Here is a 17,719-nt window from a genome sequence, read left to right on the forward strand (position 1 = left end):
ATAGAGGTGAAAGTATAATTTTTCTTCTTTCACAGGAGTTAAATTCTCCAGGGAAGAAATTGCTGATCTAATAAGGAGTAATTACTTTCTTATCTAGGTCTTAACAAAAAGATTATTTCTCCATTGTATGACATGGAATCCAGGAAAAGAGCTTCAGAATTGAGGAAAATATATAGTGACAACATGGAAAACGGAAGGTCTCTGAGGTCCCTGAAGCTTAGTATTTTTTTCTTAAACATTCCATGTTCAAATTTTTCAAATTGTTCCCAGAACATCTTATTTAGCTATTTATTATTTGTTTTTTTCTTTCTAATCCAGAAAAAATCAAGTTTAACATAGTCTTCTGCATTTGTACAATAAATTATTATAAAAAATAATTTCATATGTACTTTGTTATGGTTTGAGTCTAAAATGTCCCCCGAAGGTTTCATGTATTAAGAGGTAGGGTTTTGGAAGATGGGATCATGGCTTGCCATATTCATCAGTGAATTAATCCATTAATGGGTTGATAGCTGAATAAACTATTACGAGGTGGGGCCCTTTTGGAGGAAGTGGGTCACTGGGTGTATGACCTAGAAGTATGTATTCCAGTCCCCAGATCCTCCCTTCTCCTCTCTCTCTCTGGGTCTTCCTCCCCACCTCCTCCTTCCTGGCTGCCATGAGTTAAACAGTTTTATTCCACCAGACTCTTCCACCATGCCATTTCTGCCCTAGAGTTAGCCAACCATGAACTGAACCCTCTAAAACTATGAGATTTTAAATCATTTGTCAGATATTTGGTCCCAATGATAGGAAAGTTGACCAATATATACTTCAAGTACATGGTTTTGAAAGTGATATTATAAAAACCTAATTATGAAAAGCAATAATCATTTGTTCTACCCCTCCCAGAGCACAGAGGTCATGACTTTTAACTGTTTTACTGTATTCTTCTGGAAGTTATCTCCACTTTTCTAAATAACATGCTGCCATTTCTTCATCAGTTTTAGAAAAGTGTTGTTATTGACAAGGATTTAGCTTCTTTCTACAATCACTCTATTTTCCTATATCACTTCTTTAGTCAAAACAATATAAAAGACTGTTTTTTAGAACATTAAAGCAATGAAATGCAGGAACAGCATTTAGTATGGACTGATACAAATAATTGGCCAGTTTCTGCTCTAATAGGTTGGTCTCTATGGCATACAGGGATTTTTTGTACTGCTTTTTGTTTTTCTTAGAATTTCCACTTACTTTTCTTCTCTTACTACATTGTCATCCTTGTTATTACAATCTGCTCTCTTTAAATCCCCAATATATTAGTTAGCACACTATGGAGTTCCCTCTCTTTCTGGAGAGATTCTCCTCAGCTCTCCATCACCCTCTTCCAAACTGGACTAGCAGCTCAAAACCAGCATCTGATGATCATAAAGACAGTTCTGATAATTCTTCTAGATTAGATCCACTAATTTCTAGCTTTCACATCTTTATATTTGTTTGTCCAGCATCCAACATTAAAATTGAGAAGTCTGATATTTTCCTGACTTGGTTGTCTTTAAACGGTCTCCTCCAGATTTCAAAAGAAGGCCTGCAAGTTCCAGCAAGGAGCCTTTGAGAAGCCAGTGCATGACACAGAATGAAGGTGCAGTACAGAGCCCAGGAAGTTTCAGACACCAGGAATAAAGAATGTCTGCTGAGGGAAGCTGCAAGCCATGAATGGAGTCAGCCCAAGAGAGAGGTCATATGGGCTGCACCTGTCAAGGCCATAGTGGTGGCATCACTCAAGCTCTTTGGAACTCACATCTTATCATATCGTGTGAACCTGGATGCAAGATATGGAACTATGGGACTTAATATATGCCCTGCTAGGTTTTGGTCTTGCTTTGGTCAGATTCTTTTCTATTCCCTTATTCCACTTTACTGGAATTGGAATATTTATCCTATGCCATTGTATCTTTGGATTATGTAACTTGCTTTTTGTTTTTATGGAAGTTTTCAGCTAAAATTTTAGACTACTTAGACTTTGACTTTTGAAAAATGCTAGAACTGTTGAGATTTCCGGGAGGGGATTATTGCATTTTCCAGTTGTTTACAAGATAGTTGTATTATGGTATGTGGAATATGAACTTTATATTGTCTTAATTTGGACATAAAATATGGTTTAAGGAGATGTGTTTGGGTTTATGATTGATGAAGGGTAGATTGTGAACATTAATTCTGATAAATGCCTAGAAAGATTAGAAAGAAATGCCTAGAAGGTTAGTAAAGCAAGCTTCTGCCTGGGTCTGTCTGGATCATGGAGGTGTGATCTTGGGTGCTACGTATGTGGTCCCTGGAGGGTTCCTCTCTGAAACTCTTCACTTGCTCTGCTTCCTGGCCACCATGAACTAAGCAGACTTGGTCCATCATGCCCTTTCATCATGATGTCTCTGCCTCAGAGTCAGCCAAGCATGGACTGAAATAATGAGCAATTTGAACCTCTCCTTCCTCAAGTTGTAGGTGTTAGGTATTGTGTCTCAGCAATGAGAAAGTTGACTTATACACGTTCCAATGTTTTTATTAGTTTCTTTTAAAATTTCATCAGTCTTTTTTTAACACAGTGAGCTCTTCCTTGGTCTCTAGTTCTTTTTAAAAAATATCTTCTTGTTTTATGGATACAATTTTTTTTTGCTAGGTGATATTCCCATTTATTTCACTTTCAGTAATGTTTTTCTCTTACATGATTGAAAACATATTTTGCTTTAAAATTAACAGTCACAGTTGAAGAAACAGTGGCTTATTTTTCTAATTAAGTTACCAAGCTACTGAATCTTAAGGCCTCAACCTTAATGCTGCATCTTATTATTTTCCCTGAACAATAAGATCCTCTATTTTGATTATTCCTGGTGAGTGGCAATTTTGTTTTTCCAGTGCTTTCCATTTGCCAAATAGTCATGACAGATGGTTCAACATGGTGCCCACCACTTCCAGGGATTCAACCTGGTGAGTCCTCTTTCCCAGTGCAACAGCTGTGGCAGCCTCCAACCAGAGCTCAGCCATTGGGACTTCTCTATCGGGGCTGGCCAAGAAGTCCCACTTCAGCTGCCAGGGCCTCATTCTGCTGAATATGGTATTCCTGAAATCTCATGGATATTCTTTGTGTCATTTTTAAATACTTCTGTAAGCAATGTTCTGAACAGGTGATCTCTTCAGGTTTTACTTCTCTTGTTGTGAAATCTTTAACACAGTCCAAAAAGCAGGTTTCTGTAAGTTTATTGTAGGTTCACAGGAATTCCCTAAACTATTTTATCTGATCAGATTCTGATGTCTGTGCAGCCATATTCTTTTGGTTTATTTATGAGTCACTCAGTCACTGGCTTTCATCCGTACGAGGCTGAGGGGACTGCAACGACTGTCGGCCTGTCAGGGTTAAAGCGGGGCGCCTTGGCCGGAGAATGGCAGAGAACACCTAGATACAATTTTTTAAAATATTGGTCCCACTGCTCCTGGCCCAGAGGAAGGGGCTTTTGGGCTGCCGTCCATCCCGCCACTCCCAGCCCAGAGGTAGGGGCTTCTGAGCCACTGTCCCACTGCTCCTGGCCCAGAGGAAGGGGCTTCTGGGCCACCATCCAGGCTGCTGCTCCCAGCCCAGAGGAAAGGGCTTCCAGGCCACCATCTATCCTGCCGCTCCTGGCCCCTGTCCCACCTCTCCCAGCTCAGAGGAGGTCAGCTGCATGGGCGCCAACAGCACTGCCTCCCCCCCCCAACCCCACCTCCAGTTGAAATGAGAAGACACATAAACAAGTCTCAAAACCAGACTTCCAGATCACCTACAGCAACTCCAAAGGGAAATGATATGGAACACGCTGATACTCAACCACCTGGACCAACTGAACTGGCAACAAAAGGGGATCTGGAAAAAATGAAATCAGAAATAATTTCTCAGATAACACCAGAGATTGTGCTCCTAGTGCAAGACATGATTAATAAATCTAGAGAGGAGCTAAGGAACATGATGGAATCCCAACATAGGAAACAAATGGAATCCAAAAAACAGATGAAAACAGATTTCCAGGAGATGAAAAACTCCATTGAAAGTCTAAACAGCAGAATGAGCCAATGTGAGGACAGAATTTCAGATAGAGAAGATAAGATTGAAATTAATGACCAGGAAAAGAAAAATTGTTTCAAAATTGTAAGGGAACATGAGAAATCAATCCAGCAGCTGCTAGATGCTGCAAAGAAGAATAACATAAGACTGATTGGAGTCAAAGAAGAAACAGGAGAGAGTGCAGATGACATAAAAAAACTCTTCACAGAAGTAATGGTAGAAAGCTTCCTAAGGAGGGGAAAAGAACTTGACATACAGGTAAGTGAGGCATATAGGACTCCAAATAGCCTTGATCAAAAAAATCTACACATAGGCATATAATTGTTAAGATTTCAAAAACTCAGCAGAAGAACAAAGTTCTACAAGCAGGTAGAGAAAAGAAACAAATTGCATACAAAGGAAAGCCCATCAGAATCACAGCAGATTTCTCAACACAAACCATCAAGGCAAGAAGAGCTTGGACTGACATATTCCAAGCCCTAAAAGAAAACAGCCTCCAACCCAGATTGATGTACCCTGCAAAACTATCTTTCAAAATGGATGGAGAAATAAGATACTTTCATGACAAAGAGCACCTTAGGAACTTCGTGAATACCAAACCAGCACTCCAAAGAATTTTACACAATATCCTAGGAACAGACATTGAGGATCACAACCCCAGGAATCAAAGTAGAATGAACCCATCTGGCATGACAAGAAATTAAATGTAAAGGGGGAGAACCCACCAAAAAGAAAAAGTCATGGCAGTGACAAGTCAATACGTTTCAGTTATAACCATCAATGTTAATGGTCTCAATTCACCAATCAAAAGAAATAGACTGGCAGAATGGGTCAAGAACCAAAATCCAACAATATATTGCATACAAGAAACACAATTAATTCAAAATGAAACTCACAGACTGAAAGTTAAAGGGTGGAAAAGAATACTCCATGTGACGGGAACCCAAAAAAAAAGCAGGAGTAGCTATCCACTTTGCAGATCAAGTAGATTTCAAATATATTTAAAATATTTTAAGGACTTGAATTAAAGGCTTTGATATTTTCTTGCTTATTACATTTCTTTTTGCTTCCTGCATTATCTGATTTCTCAAATTATTTTTTCTTCTTTATTTACCTTCTTTTTCATGTTGAAAGTTTTCCTACATTGACCTATATCATTGCTTATCCATCCATAGCCATGAAGAGGTATTGAGAAGCTAGTTAAGTGCTTTGTGTAAGTATGTGAGGCATGTGACTGTTCAAGTAGAGGTACCTCATCTCTATTGGAGCAGGTACCTCATCATTATAGATGGAAAATTTCCCAAATGCCAGAATATAAAGTTCTTTTTTCTGGGGCTATTTAATCCAGGCATAGAAGAAACCTGTAGTCTACTGCCTAGGAGATAAACATCTGGCTACACAATTCTGCCTGAAGTGGGAAAGGAGACAGCTATTCTATTACCTACCCCATCCTTCTATGCTCCCTGCACTCCATCATATCCAGCATCTGTAAGTCCCAAGCCTGCTGGGGTTCCTGGGTCAAATCAACTTTCTTCTTGTCTGTACACTGTCTACATGTATATATGAGCTGTGGTTCATTTAACCATGAAGGATTGGTTATTATTTGTCTTATTTTCCACCCTATAGAATTACATCAACAACTCATATCCTAAAATGACTTCTTTCCTAGTCTCTATTATTGTTGAGAAGGACAGGAAACATATTCCATCTGTCATTTTTGAAAACTTTGTGATGTCTTCAAGAGTATTAGAAATAAAAATCATTGAGTTAATTAGATACACTTTTAATGGATTTAAAGACCATGAATTAAACCTTCTCATCATCACCAACAAGATTATAACATTAAATGCTTTTTATACTTAGAAACCTAAGTCTACTTCTGTTTTAACTCACCATTCAAAAATGTTTATGCGTGAAATAATTCATAAAAGAGAAATGATGACACACTTTTAAAACCTCTAACAATAGAAATACACTAAAACAACTTACCATACTTGTCAAAATCTAAACAGAATTAATAATTTATTCAGTTGTGGAAAGTAGAAAGTGGAGTTCCACAGAACTTTCAGAAGTACCCTGAATCCTGGCTGAGAGGTACCCACCCTTTTCAGTGAACTTAAACTTGATGAGGGCAGGTGTCTTGGAGATGAGTTGACTTGAGTTACAATGCAACATGACTGACACAGAAAACATGACCTCTCCAAAGTACTAATGAAAATATTATTCAGTAAAGCACAAAGGTATAATAAAAAATTTCTGCCTACTGTGAAAACATTAAGATAATGATTGTCTCTCTTATACCTGTTGTATAATTCCCAAATTTGGTATGCTTTTCATGTATTTCTCTTTTAAACAACAAAAAAATGCTTATTTTAAAAATGTTTGGCAGAGGTTAACTCTATATGACGTATTTAACTTCATAAAATTAGAATACAAACATCTTCTGCATAGAATTCCAAATAATTTATATAAATACTCTTTCCTCCAGGAGAGAGACCTTAACTCCCTTTACACTACACTTTCCTATTTAGTGCAGGCAGTTTCGTGAACTTGATTCCATAGAATATTGAAAGGAAATAAGAAAAGTATCTTTACAATGGAGAAATGTGGCAGATATGACCTGAATCAGGTGATCAAGGTTAGCATAATTAGTGATAGGTCAATGAAGAGCAGGTGCCCTGGATGTCCCAGAATGAGAATCACATTTTGCCTCTGTTGTATGCTTCTTCAAAGCCAATAACCTGAGTCTAGTCATGAAAAGATGTTACAGTCTACAAAACACCTGATCATACTCCTCAAATTGCCAAAGGAATAAGGAAAGCCTGGAAAACAGTAATAACCCAAAGAAGACTAAGGAGATATGATGATGAAATGATGAATTTTTTAAAAAAGCAGAATTTGTTAATTCGTGAAAAAAAGTATTAAAATTGATGGAAGGTTGACTCTGGTCAAAATCAGGGAATAGAAATTTTAAATTATTTCATGGGAGCACTATGCAATTACTCTGTCAAAGTGACTATGCCATAATAATCATATCATGATTAGAATTTCTGGAGAAATGAGGATTATATCTACCTTTGGGGATAATATACACTGAAAGCCTCAGGAATGCATGCTATTGATCCCCGAACTCCATTTATAAATTATTTTCCTCTTTCAAAACAAGGGAAACAGTTTGTGCTCAAGGTATGCATCACTGCAGTATTTATAATGATGAGTAATAGGAAACAACCACAAGGATCAACAAATATGGATTAGGAAATAAACTGCATAACATACATAATAAGATCTTATACAGCAAAGAAAAAATGTCTTAGGTTTTTCATGACACAGAAAAATGTTCATTGTATGATATTAAGTGAAAGAATACATAATTACATGTTCAACATGATTCAACTTTCTTGATATATAGAAAATACAGGCTATATATAATCATTCATATATAATTATGGATATATAGAAATGTTAATTATTGCCATTCCTGAATGGTTAGATAATAGTTATTTTCTCTTCTATACTTTTGTTAAAAGTTCTAAATTCACATTATCTATATATTTCTTTTATAATAAAAATTAAGTCATTTTCAAAAATTTTGCTAGTTCTTTTTGTATGATTATATTATGAATAATCCTTATTTTTCTCTTTGTGCCCTTTTGTAATTTTCCAATCTCTACATTATTAGGTGTTATTACATAGTAATGTATTTAGAGAGAATACTAAAATGCTTTATTGTACTTTCATAAAGTCATGGTTTGATAACATCTGTTTTAGCTACAAAACTTAAGTATATTTAGTAATCTATACAGTTTAGATATTTTGAAGATACTCGTTTATTTAGAAATCAGGATTTTAAATAGAAGAGCTTTAAAAATACAATCTGCCCCTAACACCCAGTCATAACTTTGTCCAATTACATTGTCAAGTAGCAGTTCCCAGGTGAAGCAGCTGACAGCAGGGGAGAGGAAGAGTAAGTGTTAGATAACAAGAGGAAGTCGCTGACAAACAAGACAGGGGAAAAAGAAATAAACAGGAAAAGCGACAAAGGTAAGAGGAAAAGGTGGAACAGATTTTTGATCAGTAGATAAAATAACAAGGTTAGAGTAGGTATCTATTTTGTTAAACATTTTTAAAGTTGTAACATGATGCCCTGGGAGGCAACCGTTCACACTTATGCCAGTTGATAAAAGCACACAAGACCACTGGGAGTAAGGAGAGAGTAAGGCGGATTTCATAATGTCAAAGTGGATTGCACTAGTCTTAACATTGCTCCTGTTCAATATGTGCACCCATGTTTATAGCGACACAGTTGGTAATAGCTAAAGCTTGGAAACAGCCTAAGTGCCCATCAACTGGAAACTGGATAAGAAGATGTGAGGTTTTTTATAAAATGGAGTACTACTCAGCCATAAAGAACAAGCAACTGGAGACATTTATAGCTAAATGGATGCATATTGAGGCCATACTCCTAAGTGAAATAAATAGGACACACAGGTGTAAATACCGAATAGTTTCTCTGGTGTGAGAAACTGAAAGTATAAGTAAGAATTAAAATGATTTAAATGAGTAATTGATAATTTGAAATAGGAAGAAAGGTCCAAAGGTGTAGGGGTGGTGGGAGGGGAAGGGGAAAGGAAAGAGGGAAAGGAAAAATTATTAGAAAAGAAAAAAATGGAAATGAAATCTGTATAAATAAGGAAGGGTGGAGGGGGTGAAGGGCACGCAGGTAATGGGGAAAAAAATAAGAACTAAGATACATTATGTACAGGTACAAGCACCCAATGATAAATGTAATCATATTGTATACCTAAAGTGTACCAATAAAAGAATTTAAAAAAAACATTGCTCCTGTTCCAACTCCACTTCCTTTTTACAGTCATTCAATTGTTTGCTTCATAGCAAAAGAGGAAAACCAGATGTGCTGATGATTTTTGCAAAACGTATCTCCAAAGCTAGAGTGGTGATTTTTAGCACAGTTACTACCTACAGGGAAATAATAGGACCATTTATTTGGTTTAAATGTTCCTTATGTGAAAATAAGATTATATTTATTACTATGTTCAGGAACACTTAATATCATGGCAAAAATCTGTACAAATTGTTATATAGTAGAGTGCACATTCTTAAAAGAAAACAACTAGAAAACATGACAACATATGTGTGTTAAGCAGAATAAGGCCCCCTTCCTCCAAAGGTGTCCCTGCCTAGGTTCACTGTAAGGGAGGAGACAAGCAGAAAAGAAAGAAGTAGAGAGAGAGATGGCAGTCTGAGATGGGGTCCATTGCTTGTTTGAAAGGAGGAATAGGGCTGTGAGCCACAGAATGTAAGCGGCATCTAGAAGATGGAAAAGAGCAGGAAATGGATGTTCCCCCAAGAGCCTCCAGAAAGAACACTGATTTTGACACACTGAAACCCATTTCAAACAAATAAAATTGTAAAATAGTTTGTTTCAAATCACATGTGTTGTGGTAAATTGTTAAAGCAGTAATAGGAACTTAACACAACACAGTTGTACACATTAAGGGTAAAGGATGGCACAAACTGGAATTAGGATGTCAGCTCTTAATAACAGATTATCTAAACCTAGACAAATACTAGCATCCAGTCACAGTAAAATGGAGAATTTAGCAGCTTGGTCTAGACCAAAATACCTGAAAGAACTTTAAAATGAAGGTATTTTACTCATCTTAAATAAATTACAGAGTGATACAGTAAGTTCATCTCAACCTCAAGAGTTTTGCCAAAATCAGCACAATTACCACTCAGAAGAAAATGCCAAGTTTGTGAAAGTTGAAACACAATTCTTTCACTACTGGAAAGAAAAAATTGATGTAGACATCCCTGAGTTGACTTGGGTCAACTGGTGAAACAAAGAATGGAAAAGAATGGCCCAAAAGAAACTGGGTGAGCAATCAGAAGACCCAGTCACCTCCTAGCATGGACCCTTCTCAACAAGTCACTGGATCCCTTAATTCTCATCTGAGCAAAGCAAATTATAATACCTGCCTTTTTCCCCCTCTCATGGATATAGTGAAAATTAATAAAATTCTATACATGAATCTATAAGTAATATATACATTATGGAAATCCCTCTATAATTTTCAGCTTAATAGTCACAAAACTTATTTTGCTGCAAATCACAATTACACTCGGCTAATAGTTTTCTTTCAAATAATTGCATGCTTGGAGATGGTAGGTAGTTGCTTATTGCAGAATGTGACAGTCGATCCAATAACATCTCATCTATAGTCAGCATGAACTCATGACTTTAAATGTCTTCATTTCTTAGGTCCCAAAGAGATCTGCCCAGAACATTATGTTTGACCTTGAGGGCATTAAAAAGGAAATGGCCTTATATGTTAGCTCCTGGTTACTTTCAACTTTGAACTGAGTATGAAAATCTGAAATCTGTGGGGAGCAAGAGATTCCATTTGGAACAAGTTGCAAACTTTCTGGAGCCTACTGGGAAATTGCAGGGTCATACACAATCTTTTCTCATTGTTCATTCATTTGTAACTTTCATGCTGTTAAGGGGTCGGGGAGGAATTCTTAGGTGCCATGACTCAATTTCTCCCAAGATGTATCAGGAACTCCAAATAAGTCCAAATCTCAACAATTATATATCCACAGCTTGCTGGAGGTAGGTATGGAAATATAAAGATATTTTTTAAATGTTTCTTAAACCTGTCTGAAATGTAAATTCAGAAAAATTCAGGGGTCTATGATGAGTCAGCTTACATTAGGCTAGGAAAGAATGACTGAAATTGTGTTATTTTAAAGTTCTTGCCTTCAATACCTGTCCTTGTCTCCCACCCCTCAACATGTGTTCACTTCTAATGTCACCTTGTATAAAGCCTTGCCCTGGTTAAGCAACCAAAAATGGAAACAGCTCCCACCTGGGCACTCCCTACACTCCTTGCCACCTTTATTTTTCTTCAGAGCACTTATGACATTCTACATATAGTCATATGTTTACCAGTTTAATCTTGGCTAATGTTACTCTCTGCACTAGAACTTCAGATAAAAACTAGAGTTTTTATTTCTTTTGTTCAGTGCTGTATCTACATCGCTTAGAATCCTGCCCAACACATGGTAGGGGCTCACCAAATACACATTCAGTTATGAAGTTGAGTAAGTCATGCTTAAATCCCTAGTTAGATCTTTATTCCTTTGACTTAAATACAGAATCTGAAAAATAACTGCAATAAATGAATTTGGAAGCATCATCATACTGGGTTTTTTCAATCTATGTGAGTGAGTAAATCCTAGGCCTTGGTGCCTCACTGAAGAGATTCTCACTAAGAAATTAATGGTCTCATTATGGCTAATGATTTATTTATTTATTGGATATTCTAAATTTTTAGAATCAGAATTTAATAGGTACAGAGCTTCCATTTTGTAGCATGAAAATAGTTCTATGGATGGACAGCGGTCACCGTAGCACACAATGTACATGTCAATCACACATTTGACTATAATTATTAAAAACTGGAAAACAATAGAGAAATTAAACAAATATTCGTTGTCCATGATGATAACACTAACAAAACTATGTCACAGACTAAATAAACTTTAGTGTCACTTTCAGTACGCAAATCCTGTGGGTTTTTAATTACTAACTTGCAGAAGCAATTTTCTTGCACAAGAACCACTGTAAGTAATTCCTGCAGATCAGAGATGGCAAATGAGTGTGAACCATCTACTGCCATCTCTCTCCCCTACATGGCCCTATTGTGTCCTCCCAAAAGCCACTGCTATACATTCTTAACATTCTTATCCCACATCTTCTACCCACCTTACAATCTCTCTTAACAAATAGATTGTGGATCCTTTACCAGTTGATCAAATTTGGCAGTGTGAGATGAAGCTAATTTACCACTGTGACCTAGACATACTTTCTCTTAAGGTGTTATAGCACTCACCTCTGACCTGAGCAGTTAGAAGACTGAGCAATGAATAAATGTAAAAAGTGTTATGGAATTAACCTTGATGCCTATCAATGGATGAATGGATTAAAAAAGTGGTATTTTCTTTAATATTGGAATGTCTTTCAGCCATAAACAAGAAAGAAATCATACCTTTTGCAGGAAATTAGAATTGAAGAACATTATGTTAAATAAAATAAGTCAGATGCAGAAAAACAAATACTTAATGTTTTCTGTTATATGTATGTGGATACTTTAAAAATGCTAATTAGAATGGATAATAGTGATTACTAGGGCTGGAAAGTGTTGGGAGGGAAAAGAGACAGAAGGAGGTCATATAAGCGGTACCCACACCCAGATAGATAGAAGTAATAAGTTCTAGTGTTTTAAAAAACAATAGGGGTATTGTCACCCACAAGAAATAATTATGCATCTTAAAAACAACAAGAAGAGAGGAACTACAGGTATGCAAACATGAAGCAATGATGAGGAGATGGAAATTATCCTGATTTGATCAATACATGTTTACGTATGTATTAATACATTCCTTGTGACAATTATGTCTAAATCAAAAAAATGTTTCAGGAGATGGCTATTTTAAGTACCCTGATTCATCATTACAAACCATATATTTAATTATTACACTGTATCCTTTAATTTTGTGTGATTAAAATAATTTTTAAAATGATGAAAGGGAGATGGAGACAGTTTCCATATGTGCCTTTATACATATGTAATAACCCATATGCCTGAATGAACAATGAGATTCTCCTTTTGGGGTTCTTTTGAAAAGGAGCCCACTAGACTTTACTTCATGAGGTTTTAGGACCATGTGTGTAAAAAGAGATCTAAAAATGGAAACAAAGTCTTTGCAAATAGGGAAGGGTGGAGGGGATGAAGGGAGGGCAGGGAAGGGGAAAAAAAACAACCAAGATACTCATGCATGGTACAAGATCCCAATGATGAATGTAACTGTATTTTGTACATAAAACGGACCAATAAACTTAATGGGAAAAAAAAGAGAGATCTGTGCCACTCCTGCGAATTGTGCTCACCTGGATAAATTTTCCTTGCAAGTCCGTGCATTCAATTCATTTTAAGCGTCTATTAATTGATGTGCTTGAAATATGGGCTGTATATGTGAATAAAGCTTCGGTTCTGCCTTCCAGGCACACACATGAGTAATTCTAATACAAAGTGGGCAATGACAAAGGATAGATCCCAGGCTGGGGATGTACTAAGGAGAAAGAAATCAATTCCATCTGGGAAAGATTTTATAAAGGAAGTGTTTGTGATCTGAGCCTTAAAGAATGGGAAGTACTTTAAAGTTTCGGAATAGAATATTTTGAACAGCTGAAAAGATTTTGCAAAAAGCCTAGACATGAAAGGTGCAAGGCATAGCCAGGATTTCTGAATACATGAGCTGTTCTTGATTAAATCTTCAATGCCTTTCTTCCTTGTTCTTCTAAGGACAGTATTTGCACTTATCACTGTGTTCAAAGGCACATCAAGATCTAGGACTTGTCTCTTTCTGAATTAAGGCTCAACACAGTACAGTAACTCTGGATACTCCTCAGTAATCGGTATAGTTGATATAAGAAAGGCCATGTTCTTGGTATTTGAGTTGGAGCTTGGCAGACAACAAGCAGAAAAGCCTTCACAGCTTTAAGAACCCGGTTCCTGCCAACATAATGGTGCACACATATAATCCCACTACTCTCTCTCTCTCTCTCTCTATATATATATATGTGCATATGTATAAATATATGCTTTCATATAAGCATTTATTTATATATGTACCAAAATATCTTCATTGGTTCTTAAAATTATTGGACTGAGAGAAATATCAAATGGTCATTTAATTTAGTACTTTTCACACATCAAGTACATAAGACTCACGGGGAATCTTGCTAAATCTCTATTCTGATTCAAAATATACCAGAGCCTGCAATTCTAACAAGCTCCTAGAGGAGGGCCATGTGACTAGAGCAGGGGCAACATTCAAGAGCATGGCTCATATTGCCAAGTATACCCTGAAGGAAGCTTCAAAGTAGGGGAAAGGGATTAACTGCTGATCTGCCAGTGAGAACAAACAAGCCATCAGAACAGCTGCAATAGCCACATGTCAGAGAATGGAATCTGCGGAGACACTGGGAGTGTGGGAGTGGATGTGTAACTGAAATGCCACCCTAGAAAGTTATCCTGATTGCCTTTATAGTCTTCCTTCTCATCAGTTAAAAAAGTCCAGCTATGGCTCCTATCTCTGTAGCTCAACCTCATCTCAGATTGTCTCTGTTTGAGTCCACACTAAGAAATGAAAATCTGAAATGCAAATCTAAAAGATAAAACATTCTTATTTTTTAAAAGATTGCAAAAGAATAATTTTAATACTGTATTATGCTAATGAATTTAAAACATACATAGACATAATATAAGAAATATTTATATAAAAATGGAGGAAGAAATAGAATTACATTAAGACAAAGTTATCTATTACAGAACAATCACAGAGAAAATACTGAACAATCACATCTAAAATAACTAAAAATATAGTTTAAAAATCAACTCAGGAAATTAAGTGGTATATTAAATATTTATCACACAAAAAGAATAAAGGAGCAACAGATGAGAAAAGACTTAAGACATGACAACAGATGGATATAAATACAACCATACCAATAATTACAATCAAAATTAATAGAATCAAAACCACAATAAGTTAGCATCTCATCTCAGTTATAATGCTATGATCAAAAAGACAAAAGACTGAGTTCAATCCCTGGTACCAGAAAAAAAACAAAAAGACAAAAGTTAAGCATTGATGAGCATGTGAAAAAAGGGGAGCTCTTATACATTGTTGGTAGGAATATAAGTTAGTACAGCCATTATGAAGACCAGTTTGAAGATTCCTGGAAAAGCTAAAAATAGAACTACCATATGATCCAGCAATTCCACTACTGGATATTTATCCAAAAGAATATGTTGAAGAGACACACTCCAGTGATCATTAAAATGCTATTTACAGTAGCCAAGATATGAACTCAACCTTATTGTGAGTCAACAGGTAACTGATAAAGAAAATGTCATGTATATATTGAATAGAATAATATTCAGCCCTAAAAAATAGTAAAATCTGGCCATTTGCAAAAATGTGAATGAACCTAAAGGCTATATGCTAAGTGAAGTAACCAAGGCACAGTAAGATAAACACTGCAACATCTTATTAATATGTGGATTCTCAAAAAGTTGATCTCATAAAAGTAAACAGTATAATATTGGCTAACAGAAACTGAGGCGGGATGGATAGGAAGGCCTGCTTAAAAGATACATAATATACAGTTAGACATAGCAAGATGACAGCAGTTAATGATTATCTATTGCATTCTTGAAAAATGTAAAAAGAGTGGATGTTATATGCTCTTACCACAAAATGATAAATATATGAAGTAATGCATTTGGAACTAGCTATATTTAGACATTCATATTATATACATACTTCAAAATATCATGTTGTACATGATACAAACACAGTGTAATCTGTCACTTTAAAGCATTTTTTAAATTAATGAAATATAAAACCAAAGAACAATGAAGAACATAAATTTTAAAAATCAAAGTCTGTTTGGTTGACAAGTTGAGCAAAATTTAATTATATACTAATGAAGTTAAAAAAGATAGAGCTAGAGAAGACGCAATTACCAAAACCAGAAATTAAAGTAGAAACACCACTATAAGCTCTGAAAAAATTGGAATAATTTTAAGAGGACATTATCAATAACTCTGTGGCTAGATACTAGACAACTTACATAAAATAGGGAAATCCTGTAAAGACACAAATAACCAAAACTGAGTCAAGAATAAGACGTGGAAGGTATTTATAAAAACTGAATCAGTAATTTAAAAATCTCCCACAAAGAAAACTCCAAGTTTAATAGCTTCATTGGTAAATTGTATCAAAGATTTAAGGCAGAAATAATAACAATCATGCACAAATTCTTTCTGAAAGTAAAACCTTTCAACCTTTTCTGAAGCCCATTACAGAATATCCTGACATCAAGATTGACAAAGATAAAGAAAAGAAGGGAAAGGAAAAATGATGAGAAATGGAAAAAATGGAAATAAAGTCTTTCTAAATAGGGAAGGGTGGAGGGGGTGAAGGGAGGGCTAGGAATGGGGAAATAATAAGAACCAAGATGCATTATGTAAAGGTACAATTTCCAATCAGAAATGTAATTGTGTTGTATACCTAAAATGTACCAATAAAAGAATTTAACAACAACAACAAAAAGATTGACAAAGATGTATTACAAGTCAATATCCCAAATGCTTATAGATGTAAAATCTTCAATAAAATATTAACAAACACATTCAGTGACATAGCAAAAAGGAAATCTATACCATGAACCACTGAAATTTATATGATGAACACAAAATTCATTTAACATGCAAAATCAATTTTTATAAAACAGCTAATTAATACAATAAAAAACAAAATCTATACATAATCATCTCAATAAATGTAGAAAAATCCCTCAACAAAAATGAATCACTCATCATGACAAAATCTCTCAATAAACTAGAAACAAGAGGAAAATTCCTCCATCTCATAAAAGCTATGCAATAAGACAACAATAACAATCAAAAACTTAAAGTGAGTCTCCTAGTTAATAAAGACAGATTGCTTTCTGAGACAAGGCAGAGAGCACTTTCATTCAACACTGTACTGGTGGTTGTAGCCAACGTGATGGGATGTGAAAAAAAAATGAAAGGCATTCAAATTTGAAACAAAGAATTAAAATTGTCTTCTTTGCAGTGAATAGACAAGTGATTCTGCACTTAGAAAGTCCTGAGGAAACTTCAAAGAACTTACTAGACAAAATAGTGAATTTAGCAAAGTTTCAAGACACAAAATCAATATCAAAATCAATTGTATTTTATATTACAAATAATATTAAAATAAAGCCAATAAAACAATTCTATTCCCAATTTATTAAAAATAATAAAGTAATTAAGATCAACTGTTAAATAGATGTGCAAGATATACACTCTGCAATGTATAAAATATTATTGAGAAAAATTAAAGAACTTCCAAATGGCCAAATATTTCATGTTCAATGACCAAAGACATAATTTGAAGAAATTCTCCCCATGCTGATCTACAGACTCAGCACAATCCATATAGAAAGTCTAGGTGGACTTTCTGGTAAAAAAATAATTAGATGATCTTGAAAATTATTTCAAAATACAAAGACCTAGAATACTCCAAATGAAATTTTATAAGGAAGAATAACGTCAGAGAACTTGCATTAAACAATCTGAACACTTACTGTAAAACTGCAGAAGTCAAGAGGGTATGGTATTTGTGTGAGGAAAGACATATAGATAAACGGAAAACAGTAACATAGCCAGAAGTTAACCTTTACTCTTAGGTCAGTTAAATTTCAAGCAAGTCATTTTAGTGAGGAAAAGATAGGCAAACTGGAAAGGAAACAGAGACAACTATCCACGTATGAAAGAACAAAGATGGACTCCTTTCTTATATTATTATACATAAATGAACTCAAAATGGATCATAGACTGAAAAGAGCTAAAATTATTAAAACTCTAATGAAGATCTATAGGAGAAAATCATTGTTGGCAAAACAGTAGTGAACTTTTTGAGGAAATGAAAATGTTTCAAAAATGTTTAGGTTCCACAACTGTTATGGCTTGTGTCTAGATGTCCCCC

General features: G+C 35.3%; 1 protein-coding gene and 1 pseudogene across 6 annotated transcripts in view; both read right to left on the reverse strand.

Annotated features, from left to right (window-relative positions):
• Adamts12 (ADAM metallopeptidase with thrombospondin type 1 motif 12) overlaps positions 1 to 17,719 on the reverse strand; it is a 326,379-nt gene that overhangs the window by 215,782 nt on the left and 92,878 nt on the right. The window lies entirely within an intron of this gene.
• LOC147824500 (mitochondrial import inner membrane translocase subunit Tim9 pseudogene) lies at positions 206 to 3,498 on the reverse strand (annotated as a pseudogene).

Source organism: Heterocephalus glaber, unplaced genomic scaffold (assembly GCF_053883595.1).
Source record: "Heterocephalus glaber isolate CG9 unplaced genomic scaffold, H.glaber_assembly_v1.0 deba00001538, whole genome shotgun sequence".
In the NCBI taxonomy this organism is placed as follows: Eukaryota; Metazoa; Chordata; class Mammalia; order Rodentia; family Bathyergidae; genus Heterocephalus; species Heterocephalus glaber.